Source organism: Artemia sp. Qi Xiang Cuo, chromosome 14 (genome assembly GCF_049724085.1).
Source record: "Artemia sp. Qi Xiang Cuo chromosome 14, ASM4972408v1, whole genome shotgun sequence".
NCBI classification, from domain to species: Eukaryota; Metazoa; Arthropoda; class Branchiopoda; order Anostraca; family Artemiidae; genus Artemia; species Artemia sp. Qi Xiang Cuo.
The window spans coordinates 40,406,935-40,429,105 of NC_142807.1; the positions used below are offsets into that span (position 1 = coordinate 40,406,935).

At 34.1% G+C, this 22,171-nt stretch overlaps 1 protein-coding gene across 3 annotated transcripts in view; it reads right to left on the bottom strand.

Moving 5' to 3' along the window:
* Window positions 1-20,094, bottom strand: part of LOC148944463 (carbohydrate sulfotransferase 11-like) — an 89,165-nt gene extending 69,071 nt beyond the window's left edge. Inside the window, exon 1 of one of the 3 annotated variants that reach the window (XM_089100658.1) lies at window positions 20,064-20,094. The gene's annotated coding sequence lies outside the window, so the exon portion shown is untranslated. Of the gene's footprint in view, window positions 1-8,068; window positions 8,172-8,453; window positions 8,498-20,063 lie in introns of those variants that run through there. The other 2 variants (XM_089100657.1, XM_089100659.1) reach the window with 2 other exon arrangements.
* Between the last annotated feature and the right edge of the window lie 2,077 nt (window positions 20,095-22,171).

Consider the following 22,171-nt stretch of genomic DNA (forward strand, 5'->3'; position numbering starts at 1 on the left):
ATGGAAAATAAACCCTTAATTGCTAATTCAAATAATATTATAGTGTATTCTGACTCTTTATGAAACCTTGAGTTGCTGTCTTCAGCTCCTCAGTATAAGCTGGATATTGACACTTATCATTGTCTTAGTATTATAGATAATCTTGCTTCAAGTGGCATAAGAACTTATCTTCAGTATATTCCTAGCCACTCTGGTATAAGTGGTAATCATCAGGTTGATGAAATAGCAAAAATGCTATGAATATTGACCATCCAAGAGGGAGACCAATCCCCATTAGAAATATTTACCAATGGAGACTATCAGATATTATGTTTAATAAGAATAATCCAATTCTTTCTCCCTTTCCCAATAAGTATTTTTCTAAAATTTATCATAGAATTCGTTCTGGAAAAAATGGACTAAATTTTCTTGCATTCTTGTATGCTGACGTCTGCACAGCATACCTTGCATTGTAAACTGTTAAAGTGCTTCAAACACCACAAAATCTCACTATCAGCCAAGAGCCTAGCCAACTATACCTGCACACAGAGCACAAAAATTGATATCTATCATCTTATATTTGAACTCTTTGAGTCGAGAGATCTACTGAAAGATATCTGAGAATATATAATAAATAAGAGACAACCAAGCCGGTAGCTCTGTAGTCGCACAGAATGAAGCAAAAGGAAAAGGGCTAAATAGTATCAACTGAAAAGCCCGCCTGCTGTGAAATAGAAGAAGAAAGAATATCCACCCCACCTTCAAAGGTTTTAACAGATTCTAGTTTAGAACTGATAGATTATAGAGAAAAAAATAACATAAATATGAAGATAAAAATTTGACCAGAGCAAATGTTGTGAAATAGATAGTATCTGATATGTTGGGAAAACAGAAGCTTCAAAGGCGGTATATTTGCATAAATGTTAATCTAGAACATATTAGGAACTGTAGTGAATCACTTTTTTGTGTTTCTTTTTATTAATTAGCTTCATGTATGATCTATGCAATTGAATCATGTATATACATGCTATATCATGAAAAATCACTAGAAATAGTGATAAATCACTAGGGGTGGCAACCCTGAATATAAACCATTTTCCTACTGTTTCAATTTAAGGTTGCATTTTTCAAATTTTGTCAACTAAAAAATAGTGCTGAATTTTGCAATTGGAAACTTTGCCATCAAAACGCACCAATAAATTGAAATAGGAGGAAAACAGCTTATATATATTGGAAACGTTGCCTAATAAATGAGGTTTGAATTTTTATAAATAAGTATTTTTGGAATATATTACTCTTGGACAACTTATTTATAAACTAGTGAGGTTTTTAACCACTTTTCAATAACTTAAATAGTGCTGATAACTTCTTTGTGTGGTTACAAAATTGAAATACCTTTTTGGGCTTTTCAATGACTTCATTGCTGTTCTATTTGCAGATGTAGAGGGTATATTCATATCCACTCCACTTGCAAAGGTTTTAACAGATTCTAATTTAGAACTGAGAGAATATAGAAAAAAAAAACAACATACATATGAAGACAAAAATTTGACCTGAGCAAATGTTGTGAAATAGATAGTATCTGATATGTTGGGAAAACAGAAGCTTCAAAGGCAGTATATTTGCATAAATGCTAATCTAGAACATATTAGGAACTATAGTGAATCACTCTCTTGTGTTTTTTTTATTAATCAGCTTCATGTATGATCTATTAAATTGAAACATGAATCATATCATGAAAAATCACTAGAAATAGTGATAAATCACTAGGAAATCAAAAAGATCTCATAACACAGCCTTTGGGGTTGACACAACCCCAAAGGCCATGTTATGAGATCTTTGGACTATTTTTGAACAAATGGCTATCTCAAAATTTCCATTGTATGCATTTAGGGAAAATATTGGGGGGGTATAGCTGCCCTCCAATAAATTTGACTCTTAAACTTCCAATTTTCAATCCAATGATCCCCTGCCAAAGTTTATACAAACACTATTTCCATAAAAAACCTTAAATGCCCTTGGGGCAAACCTTACAGCCCTTGCCCTGAGGAATGAGGGGGTTCTCATCCTAAAAGACATAAATTCTGGACTTTTAAACTACATCAAGCAAAATAAATATCTCGAAATTTTGACTGGAAGCGTTTGGGGAAATGATGGGCGTGGTGGGGCAATCAATAGCAACAAATGGCCATCTTAAAATTTCTATCAGATACGTTTTGGGAAAATATGACGTGTGTGTGTGGGGGGGGGGGGGGTATTTGCCCTCTGATCATATTGACTCTTAAAAAAAGCACTATAACTTCTGATTACCAATCCAATGAGCCCTCTTTGAAGTTTATACAACCACCGTTTCTATAAAAAACCTTATATACCCTCAGAGCGTAAGTTACAACCACAGTTCATATATAATCCAGTATGATCATTCTCTATCTCACCCATTATAAAAACCCGGACCGGGGTGCGAGTGCTCCGGAGAACGTTTTTGCAGATATAAACATAGGCGAAGTCAGATTAGCGGGAATGCAGGTTAGTCTGCTTCCGTCTTTTTACATCAAAGTGCATTGAAAAAAACGGAAAAAGACTAACCCGCATTCTCGCTAATGCAGAAATAAGTGGGAGGAGCTTTTGTTCGCAACGAGAACGAAGACCAGAAATGATCTGCGATAAGCTTACTGGTATATTCTGTCTACTGTGGTTACAACCATTGCCCTGAGGGTTATAAGGGGGGGGTTATCCTCAAAGGCATAACTTCTGGACCTTTCAGCTACACTGAACAAAATGGCTATCTAAAAAATTATAATTAAATGTGTTTTGGGATATGATTGTTGTACGGGGGAGGGTCTGGTTGACCTCCTATCACTTTTAACTGTTTATAAAGACATTAGAACTTCTGATTACCAATCAAATGAGCTCCCTCTGAGGTTTATATGACCACCCTTTCTGGAAGAGAAAAACCTTATATCCCCCAGGGCATAACTTACAACCCTTTCTCTGAGGATTGTGGGGAGGGAGGGGGGGTCATTCTCAAAATCATAATTTCTGGACCTTTAAACAACACTGAACACAATGGCTATCTCAAAATTTTTATTGGATGTGTTTGGGGAAGTGATTGACATGGAGAGGGGGAGCTGGTTGCCCTCCATGAGCTCTTTTTAAGTTCCTATGACATTTATTTCTATAAGAAGTGCTCTGGTTTAAAAAACAAAACAATATATTGTGCCCACATTGCTCTTTAGTTAGGCAGCGCTATCGTTATCGCGCTGCCTATGATAATTTGTCTTGAGGTTTCAATTATACAGCACCGGAAGTACTGATTAGACCCGGTAAGCCCCCCCCCCCCTAAAATTCAGCCTGTGGGCGCCTATGGGCACAATAATTTAGCTAGGATGAAGGTGAAAACAACATTTGATGCGTTTTTTCTATGCTCTTTCATAATACAATAATTGCTTCTGTTGCAAATTGCATCTTGAGCCCTTAAAGGGACCCCAAAGGTCTTCTATTTTTGCAACCATATAAAGAAGTTATCAACAGTAGTTAAGCTATTGAAAAGTTGTTAAAACATATTACTAGTTTATAAATAAGTTGTTCAAGAGTAATATATTCCAAAAATACTTATTTATAACAATTCAAACCTTATTTATTGAGCAGCACAAACAGTGGCAGATCCAGGGGGAGCCTAGGGGGCGCGTGTCCCCCTAAAGTAGTCTAAAATAGCGTAATTTACTTCATTAATGCAAGTTTGCATTAACTTAACTTGCTCCTAATGCAATTTTATTGGATCAACCTATTTTGTACCCCCCCTCCTAAAAAATCCTGGATCTGCCCTTGAACACAAATATAAACTGTTTTCCTAATGTTTCAAGTTTTCAAATGCCATTGACAAAAATAGCACTGAATTTTGCAATTTGAAACTTTGCTGTTGACAATTCAGGGTATATATTTGCACATTAGGGGGGTGGGGTGGGTAAGTTTCATGGTAAATTTACAGTGGACCATATAATTTAGCTATGACGAAAGTGAAAACATCATTTGATGTTTTTTTTGCTCTTTCATAATTCATATAAAATACCTTTGTAATTATTGTATTATGAAAGAGCATAAAAAAAGGCATCAAATGATGTTTTCACTTTCATCCTAGCTAAATTATTTAAATAGCGTGCCACCTGCAATTTTACTGGCACACCTGCCTATGAATTAAAATCTAGTAGATATATATATATATATATATATATATATATATATATATATATATATATATATATATATATAAAGGGTAAAGATGCAGATTAGTTGCTCTCCACTCTCCAAGCAACACTGACCTTTGATGATTGTAGAAATTCTTCATGGTATTAAAGTGAAACTTTCAAAGTTGATCTACAGTTCATATGGGGCAGACAGAAAGTGTTTTGAGCCTCACGCCTTTTCTAACTCCTGATTTTTCTGGTTTTAAAGACTTTTAATTTCTATTTCTTAATTTGGAAAAATAAAATTCTGGTGTAGCCTAAAATTCTGCTGAGATCATAGGAATTATTGTATCAAACATTTAGCTATCTAAAGAAAGTGTCTAAAAACTCCAGCATAAGCAAATACCTTAAATAATTTTCTGTGTGATTTAGAAGAATAGGCTAACTTTAGGATTAATGGGGCCATATAGGCTATATGCCCAAAAAAAGAAATTTGGTAGAAGAAAGATCAGAAGAATGGATTTTGTCATTTAGATTTTGTAATATTATTGTACTGTTTTTTAAAGATGTATTAAACTATTTGAGTCTATTTGTGTTGTTTATTTATTTTCACAGTCAACCAATTTTACAAGCAAAAATCTTTCTGTACTTGAAATTAAAAGATAATAAGCTTTCAACTTTTAAATTATTATGCTCAAAGGCTCAGATACCATATGTTAATGCAAGAAAAACATTCTGATGTCTCAAAAATCCTCTTATTTATTACGGTAATTAAAATTTTCAAGTCAAGCCATGGTTTTTTTGTTCTATAAACTTAAAAGTTTCATCAAAAGTTCTAGACAGCCTAAAAATGCGTCATTTGACACATAAATTTTTAAAATTTTATGGGGGAGGAACATACCCACCAGGCTTTACCCCGTGTGCTTTGACCCCCCCCCCCCAAAAAAAAATCTTGGTAGCCTATGGCCTTGAACCTGCCCGGGACTCTAGGCAGGCATATCTTTCCAAGAGCTAACACGCAAGTATTTGTCCAATATTTGTCAAACTGGAGATACAACAGAAAACCCATTTTGTATGGGTTAATTCAAGACACTGTTATGCAGTAATTAATGCGTAGCGTGTTTTCCAATGTGTTGACAATATTTAAACTGTTGTTTTTGGGGGTTTAGGGGGAGAAAAAGGTACATAGGTTAGGTCACATATTTAATATATGCTATGCTTTACAAATGACTTTTTATACCTTGTATGTTTGTAATTATATATTTCTAGAGAAATGATAGAGAATGATATAAAGTCTTCTGTATGACTTTTTAAACATCAAATTATTGTTAAGAAGTACAAATAAAGTTATACAAAAGACATTTTGGTTTTCTTATTTAATATGTAATCCACTAAAATGTTATACAGAAGAAATTATATTACCCCACTGATACATAGAGGAAACAACAAAAAGTCATTTGTAAGAATAGCAGGAGGTATAAAAAGTCATCTGTATGACTTTATTCATTATGCTTTATATTAGAATTAGATATTAAAAAGTTATCTGTATGACTTTATTTATGTTTGCTCTATAATACCAGGAGGCATAAAAAGTCATCTGTATGACTTTATTCATAAAGCTTTATAGTAGAATGAGGTAGTAAAAAGTCAACTGTATGGCTTTATTTTGGCTACTCTATAAATGAAATCATGTAGGCCTATGCTATAAAAAGCCATCAGTATGACTTTTTGTTGTTTTCTCTATGTAGGCTACTAGCAGGAGGTATAAAAAGTCATCTGTATGACTTTATTGAAGTTTGCTCTATAAAAGAAAGGCATAAAAAGTCACATGTAGGACTTCATTCATGTTTGCTCCATAATAGTATGAGGTATAAAAAGCCATCTGTATGACTTTATTTATGTTTGCTCTATAATAGCAGGATACATAAAAAGTAATCTGTATGACTTTATTCATAATGCTTTATAGTAGAATGATAGGCTATATTAAAAAGTCATCTGTATGACTTTATTTATGTTTGCTCTATAATAGCAGGAGACATAAAAAGTCATCTGTATGACTTTATTCATTATGCTTTATAGTAGAATGATATATTAAAAAGTCATCTGTATGACTTTATTTAGGCTACTCTATATATAAAATCCTGTAGGCATAGGCTATAAAAAGCCATCTGTATGACTTTTTGTTTGTTTTCTCTATGTACTAGCAGGAGGTATAAAAAGTCATTTGTATGACTTTATTGAAGTTTGCTCTATAAAATAAAGGCATAAAAAGTCATATGTAGGACTTTATTCATGTTTTCTATATTATAGTATGAGGTATAAAGAGCCATCTGTATGACTTTATTTGTGTTTGCTCTATAATAGCAGGAGACATAAAAAGTCATCTGTTTTACTTTATTTATTATGCTTTATAGTAGAATGATAAATTAAAAAGTAAACTGTATGACTTTATTTATGTTTGCTCTATAATAGCAGGAGACATCAAATGTCATCTGTATGACTTTATTCATTATGCTTTATAGTAGAATAATATATTAAAAAGTCATCTGTATGACTTTATTTAGGCTGCTCTATATATGAAATCTTGTAGGCCTAGACTATAAAAAGCCATCTGTATGACTTTTTGTTGTTTTCTCTATGTAGTAGCAGGAGGTAAAAAAAGTCATATGTAGGACTTCATTCATGTTTGCTCTATAATAGTATGAGGTATAAAAAGCCATCTGTATGACTTTATTTATGTTTGCGCTATAGTAGCAAGATACATAAAAAGTCATCAGTATGACTTTATTCATAATGCTTTATAGTAGAATGATATATTAAAAAGTCATCTGTATGACCTTATTTATGTTTGCTCTATAATAGCAGGAGACATAAAAAGTCATCTGTATGACATTAATCATTATGCTTTATAGTAGAATAATATATTAAAAAGTCATCTGTATGACTTTATTTAGGCTGCTCTATATATGAAATCCTGTAGGTCTATGCTATAAAAAGCCATCTGTATGACTTTTTGTTGTTTTCTCTATGTACTAGCAGGAGGTATAAAAAGTCATCTGTATGACTTTATTGAAGTTTGCTCTATAAAAGAAAGGCATAAAAAGTCATATGTAGGACTTTATTCATGTTTTCTCTATAATAGTATGAGGTATAAAAACCCATCTGTATGACTTTATTTATGTTTGCTCTATAATAACAGGATACATAAAAAGTCATCTGTATGACTTTATTCATAATGCTTTATATTAGACTGATATATTAAAAAGTCATCTGTATGGCTTTATTTATGTTTGCTCTATAATAGCAGGAGACATAAAAAGTCATCTGTATGACTTTATTCATTATGCTTTATAGTAGAATGATATATTAAAAAGTGATCTGTATGACTTTATTTAGGCTGCTCTATATAAGAAATCATGTAGGCCTAGGCTATAAAAAGCCATCTGTATGACTTTTTGTTGTTTTCTCTATGCATCAGTAGGGTAGGCTGATATAATTTTTTCTGTATGACATTTTAGTGGATCATATATGAAATAAGAAAACCAGTCTTCTGTATAACTTTATTCATACTTCTCTGTAATAATTTGATGTTTAAAAAGTCATACAGAAGACTTTACATCATTCTCCATGTTTAAAGGAAACACAATAGGCTATTAGGCTGGACAATTTGTTTAACTTTATAGTACTTTCTATATAAAGGTAAATGACAATATTTGTTGTTTAGAGTATAAAGAACCAATGACTTTAATAGTCAAACATTGCTCACCCTATATAGGGGTGGGGGCTAAAATTTATTTCTGACAAAAAGGATTAGCCTATAATATTTGTAAAGAGCATAAAAAAAGGCATCAAGTGGTATATTCACTTTAGTCATAACTCAATAATATGATTTGGTAAATATTTACCCTTCTTTGCCTCTCATTCTAGGCAATGTAATGGTCCAATATCAATTTGAAATTCTTGGTTAACCTGCCTGAGACTCTAGGCAGGCATGTCTTTCAAAGAGCTAACACACAAGTATTTGTCCGATAAGAGAGTCATAATTACTCCCACCATTTACCCATGCCATTTAACCAAACTCTTGGAAAACTATGGGATTCACTGTTTGCCTGCAAGTCCAGGGTATGTTCACCTTATTTGTTATAAAAACTGTCCCCAAATTTAGAATCAACTGATTCCTTCCTACACCCTTAATTTCCCCTTGAGGAATCATCTAGGCCTAGCCTAAGTGAAACTGGCAATCTCAGATAGCCTAGACTAAGCATATAGCCTAGGCAACTATGAACTTACATTGTGGTCTAACATCAACTCTGAAATTTTTTTACCATTCCAGGTTAGTGTTGGGCGATAATTTGATCAAACGATATATCGAAATATCGATATTTTTACTTTCGATATTCGATAATCGATATATCGATTTCGATATTTCTGATCAGTTTTCATTCAGATTAACTCTTGGCTTTGCCAAAGTTAAAAAATAATTGGGTACTTACTCTTAGCCACCGCACACTCGAGATTCTGAATCTATAAAATCATACAACAACCGGTTTATTGCTGTTTGTATACGGAGACAATTAGCTTCGATTCAGTGGAAAACTACATTGTAGCTATGTTTAAATAAATATTTAGTTGGTATTTTGGTTTATTTAGGTTAGGTTACTTATTGTGTGAAGCCCCGCTATACTTATCTCCCCCTCCACCCTTCCCCTAGAGTGCAAATATAAAGCCCAAATAATATAAATACTATCTATTTACAAACCATAGCGGTTGTTTTCACCCCGTAACTGTAGATCCAAATTCTAGAGTGTGTCCTGGCTGATAGAAAAGTACCAACAATTATAATTAAAGTGTATTTTGCACAATTTTTTTAAACTTTGAATAATAGAAAATCAAGCAATAAAAACAAAATTTGATTACAAGAGTGAATATCATAGAAATCTAGACTTGAAATTACTTGGGCTCAGGGTAAAGAAAGATAACCTACTGACTACTTTTGGCTATTCAAACTCAGCAACATGTCAATGTTTTTTCCCTGAGCATTTGTTCTACCTTTCAGTGATTAAATCAAAAAAAGAAAGCAGTTTTTTTCAACTGAAAGTAAGGTTCAGCATTAAAACTTAAAACGAACAGAAATTATTCCGTATATGAGAGGGATGCCCTTAATATACGTTTTTTCTAGTATTTTAAAAACAAGCTTCTTATTCTAATTAAATAGCCCTTGTGTTTCAGGAGTTGTTTTTAAATAATTGGAACTCTTTAAAGGAGGGGGTAACTCCCCTCGCATACGGTAGGATTTCGTTTTGTTTCAAGTTTCAATATGTCTCCCTGGTTTCCGTTGAAAATTTTTTATTTTTTTACTTAATTTTTGGTTGTTTTCATTTAATACCAGGAAATCACTAAAAATCTGTCCCTGCTGAAAATTCCACCAAGATATTTTCTTATGGACAATTTTGCCTAGAAATTTCTCTTATGCCTATTTTCATTTGAAAAAAAAAGACTTGTCTTTCATTTAATTTTTGATCTTTTTCAAATCATGCCGGAAAACTCCTTCAACAGGAAATTTTTCATTGAAATCCCATCCTCCGAATGGAAAGTTTCTTCCACGGAAAATCCTCTGATGAAGAATTTCTCCCGCGAAAAATTTCCACATGGAGAATATCTCCTATGGAAAATTCCGCCACGAAGAATTACTCCCACTGAAAACTTTCCCATGGAAAATTTCCCCCGTGGGAACTCCCTGCCTCCCAAAAAAATATATCCCAGGCAATTTTAACCTCTCTCAAAATTTACCCTAGATAATATTCCCGGAACATCTCTAGATGTTAAATTGAATCAGCAAAGAGAAAGTAAAATAAATTTGACATAAGAGTTCTGGCAAATTCTCCCGTGTAACATTTCTCCTTATAAGTTCATCTTCGGAAACTTCCCTGCCCATGGAAAATTCTCCCCGTGGAAAATCCCCTTGCGGAAAATTTTCCTCCCTAAAAATGTCTGTTTACTTCCAAATAATAGAAACTCTACGTCAACAACATAAAAAATACATAACTTACAGCCGTTCCCCCAGGCACCATGGGGGGATCATAATAATTTCCTCGGAACATCTCTACATTAAAAGTTGAATCGGCAGAGACACATTATGATGAATTTCATATTGGAGTTATGACAAATTCTCCGGTGTAAAATTCCCCCTTGTTAGTTCAGCCCCGGAAACTTCTCTGCCCATGATAAATTCTACCTGTGGAAAATACCCCCACAGAAAATTCCCGCTCCCCTAAAAAGGCCTGTTTACTTACAGATAAAAAATACTATACGTAAACAATAGCCGAATTCATAGCTTAAAGCCCTTTCCTCAGGTTGCGGGGAGTCAGGTTATTCTACGGAGTACCATTTTTTCAATCTTTCAAATATGGTGAACAAAATGAATATCTCAAAATTGGGATCGGGTGTTTTCAGGGGAAAAAGGGTGTGGAAGCGGGGCTAGTGGCTCTCCAATATCTCGGGTCACTTTAAAAGGGAACTAGAATTGTTATTTTCTTTCGAACGAGCACTTTCCCAACATTCTTGGGCCTTTGATTTGATGCGATCATGCTGACGAAAGAAAGAGGAATAAATAAACATGCATCCGTGATTTTTATTCTGACAAAAAATACAAAATTTTACATTTATGCTGACGGGAGGTTAAAATCTTTACAGTAGGGTTCCATGATATGCTGAATCTGATGGCACGCTTTTCTTTAAGATTTTTTGACTTTTGTGGGTATTTCTCCCCTTTCCCAAAAATCACGCAAATTTTCTCAGGCTCGTATCTTTTGATGGGAACATTAAACTGAATGAATCCTATATATTTGGATTCAGCATAAAAAGCCAATTCTCTTTTATATGAGCAAGGCCTATCAGCTTAGAAGGCATTAATACAGCTAGGGCCTTTTGGAGGTTCTCAGCAACATTTGGAAGTCCTCCTGACTAAACGTATTTTTAGTTTGCGAACAGGCTATACCAACTTATGGATACAGGTAAGTATGCTGTGTATCAGCATGTATGAGTCAATGGATTAAATACATCATTGTTCTTCTTCTCGTGCATTTCCCAAACAATTTTCTATGTTGGATATTTTCTGCAGGACGTTTACCAGTAGCAGAAATGGCCGAAAATAGTCAAATATGTTCAAATATCGTTTTCAATATCGATATTTTCGTTTCGATATTCGATATCGATATTTGCTCTGACATATCGATATATCAATATCGATATTGAATATCGCCCAACACTATTCCAGGTAGGTCTTTCGACTCTAGGAGTTCAAATATAAGCTGATAGATGTCGATTTCTATGCTCTGTGTGCAGGTATAGTTGGCTAGGCTCTGGTCTGATTGTGAGATTTTGTGGTTCTTGAAGCATTTTCGCAGTTTACAAAGCAAGGTATGTTGTGCAGACTTCAGCATATTACATTGAAATAGGCAATGGTCAATTGTTTCATTATTCACATTACAATGCCTGCAAAGAGGGGACAGGGGAATTGAACCACTTGAATTAGAAAACTTATACAAGAATGCAAGAAAATTTAGTCCATTTTTTCCAGAACGAATTCTATGATATATTTTAGAAAAATACTTATTAGGAAAGGGGGAAAGGATATGATTAATCTTATTAAAATTAATATCTGATAGTCTCCATCGATAAATATCTCTAATTGGGATTGGTCTCCCACTTGGCTGGTCAAAACTTAAAGCATTTTTTGGTATTTCATCAACCTGATAATCAGCACTTATACCAGAGTGGCTAGGACTATACTGAAAATCAGTTCTTATGCCACTCGAAGCAAGATTATCTATTATACTGAGACAATGATAAGTGTCAATGTCCAACTTATATTGAGGAGCTGAGGCCAGCAACTCAAGGCTTGATAAAGAGTCGGAATATACTATAATATTGTTTGAATTTGCAATCAAGGGTTGGTTTTCCTTAACGTGTTCTAATGCCATGATTATGGCATTTAACTCAGCAGACATTATAGATAGATTATTATATCATCTCTCCCCCATTGCAATTTTCAGGTGAGGAAGGAAAGCAGCACTTGCTACCTTCTCATTTATTTTTGACCCATCAACAAATGTTTGGAAGTGGTTCTAATAGGTAATTGTATTAAGTTCGGCAAATATTTTCTGGACAATAGCACTGGGGGTTAAATCTACATTCCACTTTGAGAAATTAGTATTTATTATGGGAATTGACCAATTCCGTGGTTGGGATTGGGGGAAAGTAGGTGCAATAGATTTTGCCGGTACGGGGAACTTCTTCTGAATGTTGGCATACTCATCTGCGATGCCTCTATACATGGCTGGATTTCTTAACCAATTATGTAGGGTATGTGAGCTATTTGATTCAATTTTTGTAAGATGTTTTGTCAAGAGAAAGCTACGTCTCTCCTTTATTGATGTTAATCCACTCTCCATAAGCAGAAACTTGGTGCTTGTGGGTTTCCTAAGACCAAATATGAGACGTATTATATCATTTTGTGTTGTTTAAATTTTTTGTATCTGGGTCTTTGCATATGCACCATAGACGATGAGCCCATAGTCAATATGGGGTCTTATATGTGATTTATAAAACTGCAGTAAGGTTTTCTCCTTACAGCCCCAGGGTGTGGAAAGAAGTCTTTTTAGTATGTTTGTTTTTCTATAGCATTTTTTTTATTGTCTTTGAAATGTGGAGGTAGAAATTAAGTTTTTGGTCAAGCATGAGACCTAGGTAATTAATATGATTATCTTCTGGAATAGTTGTTTCATTTAGAGTTAGTTTTGCATTAACATGGTTTCGCTTTTGGTGAAATTGGATTATTTTTGACTTGGTAGGTGCAATAGGTAAATCTGAATGTTGAGAGAATTTTTCAATTTGGAAAAATGACTTTGCAGAATTGACTGTGCTATCTCAAAGGTTTTGCCAGATGACCATAGCACCAGATCGTCAGCATATTGTAGGTTCGTGTGGGGTGGGTTCATTTCCCAGAGATATAGGGCAAAAAGGAGGCAACTGAGGACTGCTCCCTGAGGTAGGCCTTTGGTTATTGTCTTTTGGGGTGAAGAGGCTGAACCAACACAAACAATGAAACTTCGCACTTCTATGAAGGATTTTATAAAAGATACTAGCTTGGGGGGTAGTCCAAGGGTTGCAAGTTTGTTTAAAAGGATTTGGTGGTTCACATTGTCATATGCCCCTTCAGAATCTAGGAAAGCTGCAACTAGGACATTATTTTTTGAGAATGATTCATTTATTGCATTTGTTAGCAAAATGAAAGTATCTGTTGAGGAGTGGTGTTTCCTGAATCCAGTTTGAGTTTGAGGGATCATATTATTTTTTTCAACAAACCAGAGGAGTCGGTATTAGATTATTTTCTCCATTATTTTCCCCATCACAGGAGTAATCATTATGGGCCTATAGGACTCAGGGTTATCTTTGGGTTTATTTTTCTTTGGGATTGGTAGGAGGGACGAAAATTTCCATATATTGGGGAACACAGAAGATGCCCAAGCGTGATTATAACAATTTAGCAGTTCTTGTTTGTATGAAGGGGTGAGATTCTTTATCCATGTAGGGTGTATATTGTCATAGCTGCCGCTATTTTTTGTCCTAATATTATGCATTGCATTATTCATTTCCTGGATTGAAAATGGACTAGTTATATACTCGGATCCTGGGCGGGGTTGGTATCTTGGGTTCATAGGAATTGGGGATATTTCGCTTCAATTACTTAATGTTAGCTTATTAACAAATAGAGTTGCAAATAGTTTAGCTTTTTCATTATCATTGTCATAATGGGTATTATTATTTATAAGCTCATACAGGAGTGTGTTGGGGAAAGTCTTTTTCCAACAGATGTGGCTTATGACTTTATGTATAGTTGGCTCATGTGTTTCTCTGGAGAGATTATTTGCAAAATTATTCCAGTACTTATATTTAGTATCTATTATAGTCCTTTTTAGATTAGATTCTGCTTGTAATTTTTTTAAATATATAGTAGGTGATGTTTTTTTTTATGAATTCTGTCCTAGCTGCATTTTTTATTCTCTATTTAATTTTGCACTCATTTGTCCACCATGCTTTGGGAATGTGTTTAGGGAAGGTTTTCTTGGGTGTTGTCCTGGGGATAGCATGATTAGCTGTATTTATTAGTAAAGATGCCAAGACTTCAGCATGTGTGTCAACTGTTGTGTTTGAAATGCATGAATTTTGGGTGAAACTTACAATTTCATCATTTAGCTTATTTTGGAACATAGACCAATTTGCTGTAGTGTTGATATATTTGGAGGTATGTGATAGGGTTTCAGCAGGTTCATTTAGGGAGCAAACTATAGCAAAGTGGTCAGTACATAGACTATCAATTTTATTTATATAAATTTTATTCAAAATATTTAATGACACAATTTGTAGGTCAATTGTAGAGAATCTGCCACTTTTGGGGTTGAAATATGTATTCAGGTTTGGAGGGGTAGCAACAGCTAATTCAATATTATTTGAAATCATATGCTCAATCAATTTACCAGCTTTATTTGCTGGTTAAAACCTTAAACGTGTGTGATCAAAACCTTATTCAGAAAAATAGTTATCAATGAGAATTGACTTTCATCGAAAAGTTCGCCAGGTCACTCAGTCTTTTAAGACCCCCGATGGATTACTACGGTTTTGAAACGAAGTTTTGGAGAAAACTTTCGTCGATTCGTATATCTACCGTAAAATGCAGGTAAAAAGACTATTTCTCATAAAAACCTTTCTCTGACTCGTAAATTGATCTTAAAAACACCGGTTCAAAAAAAAAAAAAAAAAAAAAACTCCACATGCGTATAGTAAGAAATCCAGAGGTAGATCCCGATGATGGTCGGAATTATTAACAAAAGCACAACACAAAAAAGAGCTAACCAAACACTTTGTATTCACGAATCTTTTTTTAAACGTTAGTTGAATAATGCATAGATTTATCATATACCATAGTAATACGGGTAATTATAATAAAAAAATCAAAAATTGTCACAGGTTGTCTGTATTTAGACTTAAATTTCAAATGACAGTAAGTAAGTATGGATGTAAGTAAGTAAGTAAGTATTCAAATGGATGTAAGTATGACGGCGCTAGACCCTTAAGGTCCAAACCGGCGGTGCTGATCTCCGTTTCGTGGCCCTTCAGCCAGGAAGTACAATGGGGGGTTGGGGGCCAGCCATCCTGTGCTTTTGCACACCCTTCCTGCTTACCTTCCCCAGATTTCTCCAGGGATGACTATAAAATGAACCATGCTTATTCACAGCATATTATATTTAACATATATTTTTATTATCTGTTATATGATTTATAAATCTAAAAGGAATTGGGAATGGAAGGGCCTCACATGCTTGATCAGTCTGAGATCTCTCTTCATCTAAATCCGGGCCTTGTCCGCATAAAGAGAAGCAAGTTCTTCAAATGCCTCTCCACATTTGCCAAAAGTAAGATTTGATACCTTATGGATTAACTTCAAGTACAAGAATTCATCTCCTTTAATTGTTCTTTTTGAGGAAAGTGGGATGGTTAAAATTTTTACAGATTTACAAGACCTAGTTACTTCTTCATTATTTTTTTTTTTTGGGGGGGGGGGGGTTGGGAGGGATAAAAAATTAACATGAAATATGAAAAACTTTATATGTGACGAGATGGGAGCACCAAAACAAGAAAATGATTTATTTTCCCATCGAGTTGCTTCAAAAGAACAGAAGTTCGACAAAACTTCCTAACTTCATATGCGTCATTTAAAACTAAATAAGAGATATGTAAATATGTAGGATGGTGAAAGACAAAGAAGCATATATTATTACCCACAGAAACGCATGTATTCCCTAAAAATATCTTTGAAGCTGAAATCTTCATTTTTCACAGAATTTTTCATAAATAGAGGAGAGTGGTAGTTCTTTGGACAAACCTTCTTTCTAGTTATATCAAAGGATTTCCCCAGGGAACGGTGAAACACAAAAAAACACATCTGACGCAATAACTTGTCAGTTTTTCGGGAATGGCGAAAATTCAAATCAACACCCCCTCTTCAAAACCTAATTTTTTTTTATCTAATCCCCCTCGAGAGATTACATAAGGTGGATCAACAAAAAAAAATAGGTGAATTAGATATGAACTATAAAACATTTATCGGCAAAAACGCGAAGAAACCCGAGATTTTAGGAGAGAGGGAGGGAGGGAACACGTATGCAAATGTAGATGAACACATTATTAAAAAATATATGAATCATCTCGACTAATATAGTCCAGGTGACTTAGGGATGTCATTACACAAAGCAAAATTTCCTTGTTAATATATATCTATCGGTTTGTATCGTTTACCTTTTATTCATTTGTATAGCTATATCCAACGCATTTCTATAACTATCACCAGTGTGTAATTCTATACACCTGTTATACAATTTACATGAATGCAAACATGAATATGATGAATATAAACATGACATGCTGTCAAAGAGTTTCAAATTCATAAATAATAAAAAAAAATATCATTCAACCTTCAAAGACATTGGCGTCAATTCTGAATTTTTTTTCGGGGGGGGGGGCAAAAAGTATTTTTCGATATCTACAAGGGGGGCAAAACTACTGTTTTTCAACGAAAATACCCCAAAAAGATTTTTTTTTCCAAAATCTAGGGAGAGGGCGAAAAAATCCAGGGGGCAAAGGCGCCCTTGCTTTCCCCCTAGCCTTGCAGACTGACGCCACTGATCAAAGATAATGTTTAAACTAGCCTTTCTTTTCTGTAAATCCAAACGAATCTCGGTATAATCTTCTTCTCTGACTTAAACAAGGAAATTTCCATTCACAAACAGTGGTTTCAATTGCACGATTTTTTTTGTTGGGAGGGGAGGGGGGGGGGAGAAGCTGTTATTTCATCAATGAAAATATCTGAAAAAGAAATATTCCGGAAAATTCTATTCTATAGGGACTGAAAAAGCTATGGCGAAAATCGTGAGTACTGACAGTTGGGCAACCGCAACAATAATACTCAAAATAGATAAAAATAAAGAAAACACATTCCCCAATTAAATGTTTTGTATCAAGATTTTTGTATTTTATTAAAAGTTTATATATTTTGTATTTTTTCCAGAGCACAGGTTTGTTTAATTTGTAGTCAAGGTTAAGGCGTGATTCAATCTTTAGTCATGATTAATAATAACAATGACTATTATAATTACGATGGTGATATACAAGTCCATATCCACTGTAAAAACGTAACAAAAATTAATATAAACTCATTTTTGATGCTTTTTTTTAAGTTTTTTTTTGCAAAATTCAACCAAATCCTCAACTTTTTTTTCAATTTGCGGGATGATTCTAGATTTTGATTCGGCTTTAACTATATTTACTAACAAGACATATCGCTACGAGACTTCCTTCGTAGAATTTATAAATTGTACTATTGAATCTCGGTCATTCTCTACAGGATCCTAGAATTGGCATCGAAATCGTCTTTTCTCCAACTACTCCGTTTTTTCTTAAATTCAGTATAATTTTGGACTTTTGGTCCAATTTTTCCCGAATCTCATAAAGTTTAAGTCCCCCTCCGTTGCGACGTCCTTGCTTGCTAGAATGGAAATAGAAAATCGCATCCACTTGCTTTTACATGCATTGAGGCTTCTATGGTCCAAATTCTGTCCTAGTTAAGGCCTCCAAATTGGGTATAATTTAAATGCTATAAGGTATTTGCAAGAAGTTGTTGTTCGTTTTTTTCTTCCTCTTCCCCCAACTGAACTGAGTCCTGAGCTTATTGTGTTCCGTTGCACACGAAGAAGAAAAGCTGCTTCAGTATTGTGACACACACTGGGTTGAAAGTTATTATACTGTGATTGCTGGGTTTCATTGACTGCAAATACATGTATCATCAAAACACAGACACTAAGGGAAGCAAACGCTACCGTTTATTGAATAGTAAGAGGTTGAAGCCTGAAAAAGGCTCTTGATCCTACATATTTTTCAGTGTTGTCGTTTGTGTAATTTTTTCTTCCAATTATTAATATGTAGTACGTCCCCTCGGAGTTCTAAAGGTCTTTAAGAGACTTGTTTGTTTATTAGTCACTCGGGATGTTTTGAAAAAACTTGCAGCTCCTCCCTAGTAAGAAAATTCGGCCTGGCTGGTGACACGCTCCCGTTTCCCCTAAAAAGCTATTTGTCGCCAAAAAGAAAACAAGAAAGAAATAATAAATATACTTTTCCAAAAACTCGTTTTCAAAATGGACTATAAAGTAGTAAATAATCTTTTTCTTGAGAATCTATAAATATAAGTGAAAAGGAGGGGGCGCAAAACAGATAGCTGCTGAACCCTAAGCTCCGTTGAATTGGGATAAAATGTTGCTTTTTTTTAAGACACCAAGAAAATTTACCCCCCCCCCGCGGAAAGATATGAAAGAAGTTGCCCTTCCACAAGACATTGCTCTTTACGCTAAAGTTTTGACTTTTTGTCCTAATTCTTTAAGAACGATTCCTGAAATACAATGGCCATTTAGTTAGAACAATAAGCTTTGTTTTTAAATTCTATAAAAAAAAACATTAGCGTAAAGAGCGAAGTCTTGAGGAGGGGGCAACCCCTTTCATATATGTAATAAGTTCCGTTTGTTTTTACTTTTAATGTTGCTCCTTATTTTCAGTTGAAAAACTTGTTTTTAAATTTAATTTCAGAGCGTTTTTAAATAATAACGGGAAATCTGGCTCTCTCTCCATGAAAAATAAAGGTAGCTGTGTATTACACGCCACTCACTCAAGTTTACGATGCGTATTACTCGAGAAGAAACCGGTTTGTTTTTTAGTTTCTTCGTTATTTTAGCAACAAATTTGGGCTGTATATTTTCACATTGGGGGGGGGGGGGTTAGATATAGCGGATATGCATGCAAATTAAGTTAGGTACAATTATTCTTCATATTAAAAGGTAAGAATTGTTTTTCTGACTTCGAACTGTACAAATACTTTACCCCCTCCCCTTATGTGCAAATATTTAGCCCAAATGATGTTTCCCATCTATTATGTCACTTGTCCTTGTCTCGCGCTAATCTAAAAGAAACTAACGAAGAAACTGATTTGTTCTCGAGTTTTACACAGCGTAAACTTGAGTGAGTGGCGCATAATACACAAGTACCATTCCTCCCCCCTACGGAATTCTCAAATTTGGAAAGCCTTATTTTCCACGGGGCTATTTTCCAGGAGGGGGGTATTTTCCGCGGGGGTAAACGCTGGCCACGAATTTTAACATATATAAACAACTAGAACTAAGTAATTGTCACTTAATAATTTTGGTTTGTTTCTATTAATCAGAGTATGATGTTTCCTTCCATTATTACCCATATTTTGGAGTATCTGTCCGAATCACATTTTATCTAGTAATTGTCTTGAAATCTTAGCTAAAAATGTTTAATTTGGTCAAGAATGTGACAATAAGGTTATAGATATTACTTCTTCTATCGGTGGTTTGACATTACGAACTAACTGTTGATGGAAAATAAGGGGGGAAACGATACCTACAAAATTAGTTTTTCAACTATGGCTGTAACAAGTCGAGCCATTAGTTCCATTGTAACGGCAGTGCTTATTACTTGGAAAAAGCGCGAATGGCAAATCTATAAGTATATTTTTTTTTGCAAGCTAACTTTCAAAAGTTTACCCGTAGGCCTAATTCGGTAAAATGAATAAATATGAAGAGAATTTTATAGGAAATAAATGTACATAGGATAATGAAACTTACATAAATAAATTATATTGAGATTTATGCAACTTTGAACATAATAATACCAAAAGAAATAACTCCTTTTGTTCTATAAAGAAAATGTATCAAATTGGATATGCAAGATTAGGTAAAAACAGAACAAATGCAAATAAAAAATATTACTTACTTTTTGAATTGTCCTGAGTTTCGCTTCAGCTTCTCTCCTCCGTTTATATTTCCCATAATAAATCATAGAGTCCGATACAGAGAAAAGAATATTCAAATCACCCTAGCTGAGAACTTTTTTGTCGTGTCAGATTTTAAAATAGGTATTTCTTGACAGGTAGACAAACCGCCTACTCTAAATACATTTCAAACAGCCTTCCGAAAGGATCCGTCCACATTCTTTGAATGAGAAATAGCGAAGTTCATCTATTTTTGTAACAATTTAGCAATTTTTGCATTTTCTTGCAAGTTTGCGTTATGTTCTACAGAAACGTCTAAGTAATATAACAAATCTGGCACGGTGATTGCATAGATCTGAAGCTAATGAACAATATGATACAAATACATTGTCTAGGTTGTCAAAATAGCAGCTTCAGATTAGTCGCAAAATTCTCTGTTTTTAAAAAGCATTTTCCGTCAAAAAAAAATTTTTAATCATATTTCCAAAATATAAATTGGTGAATTCATAAATCTAAGTCTCAGCTATCGAATAATGCCAAAATTGTCATCTTTAGTCGAAAATTGAAGACAGTACGCGGTTTATTTAAAAACGGTCAAAAATATGCATAGTGAGCATAAACCTTAAGCTTGTAAAGTAGTACTTGTATGCACAAACATTCAACATTTTTTATTTAAATTTATATCCTAAATGATTTTATCGGTAGTGAACACAAGGTGATTTGTGGCACTCAAGAAGTGAGGCAAAAGTATAACAACTACTGCTACTACGACTACTAACAAAGTAGAACAGAGTGATTTTTTTTTGTATCACTGTAGATCAATTCTTTTTTTATAGCACACACTGCATTGAAATTAAGCAACCTAATCACCAAATAAGTATTTTAAGAAGGTATACAAGTTGAAAAGGAAAAGGCTAGGGGTTTTCCGGGCTTCATCAATTGGTCAAGCACAGTTAAGGGTAACATTTTACGCACATAACTCAAACCTATAAAAAACACATACAAAGCGCACTTCATGCTTCAAAACTCACAAAATGTTGCTCCTATTATTGTGAAGCGCTTTACAGACATAACACTAAATCAACAAAAACGATAAAGCTTTTCCTTACCAGTAAAAGATGACAAGTTCATCACCCAATAACTAACCTTACACTCCTATAGCTAGCCTCATCCTAGATGGAAAAACTAAAGGAACACATGAAATTCTAAATTGATCATATTGTAGCTCAGCTCTCACATGTGCATATGCTCCATTAGTCTCATTTTCCTTCCCATTATCTTTGGCTACACAAATTTGATGTAATTAATTCACATGACCCAACAAAGGTTTTACCTGGCAAACTTTAAAGACTTTTTTCTGAATGAAAAGTGAATGGCCCTTTTGTTGTTTACTGTAAAGGACACGGATTTTCCTCCTCTTCCCTTTAAAACATATTCTTCTTCTACTTATGAACAGCTCCATCATTCATTTTTATCAGTCGAATCAGGTGTCTTGTTGAGTTTCTTGATTTTTATTTCCAATAGGGATTGTATTTTCTTTTCGACAGAACTTATGCATTTTACCATTTGTACAATAAAAATCAGCTATATTTTGATAAAATAGCTGACTAACGAGGGAAAATTTGTCTCATCATTGTTCGGATTAATATTTGGCTACATTTCATTTTTAGGAGAATTGCTCATATTTTTCATCTTTTTTTTTATATAATTAAAACCTTTTGTTAGATGATGTAATACCAAGTCCTGAACAAGAACTAATACGTCTTTTCGTTTTCGCGCTCTAAAGCTTATTTTAGGTTTTCAGCCTAAAGCTAAAAAATGCGAGATTATTTTGAGGTGTTATGCCCTAATAAGAAGTTTACGATTTGATCCCTTTAGCAAATTCTCACAGCAGTGGGCAAGTCGATATTAGCTTCAGAAAACGCTATTTAGTTCTACTTAAAAAAAAAGCACCAGAAAACCGGAACGTTGGTACTTGGCGCAGCACCTTATCTCAAATCGTAGTTGTACTCCTGAAAAGTTCATAATATTTATTTGACTAATGATATTTACAACAGTCATTCCTTATTTCTAGTTATTTATTTTTTTTCTTGAGAACTATCATTGATGA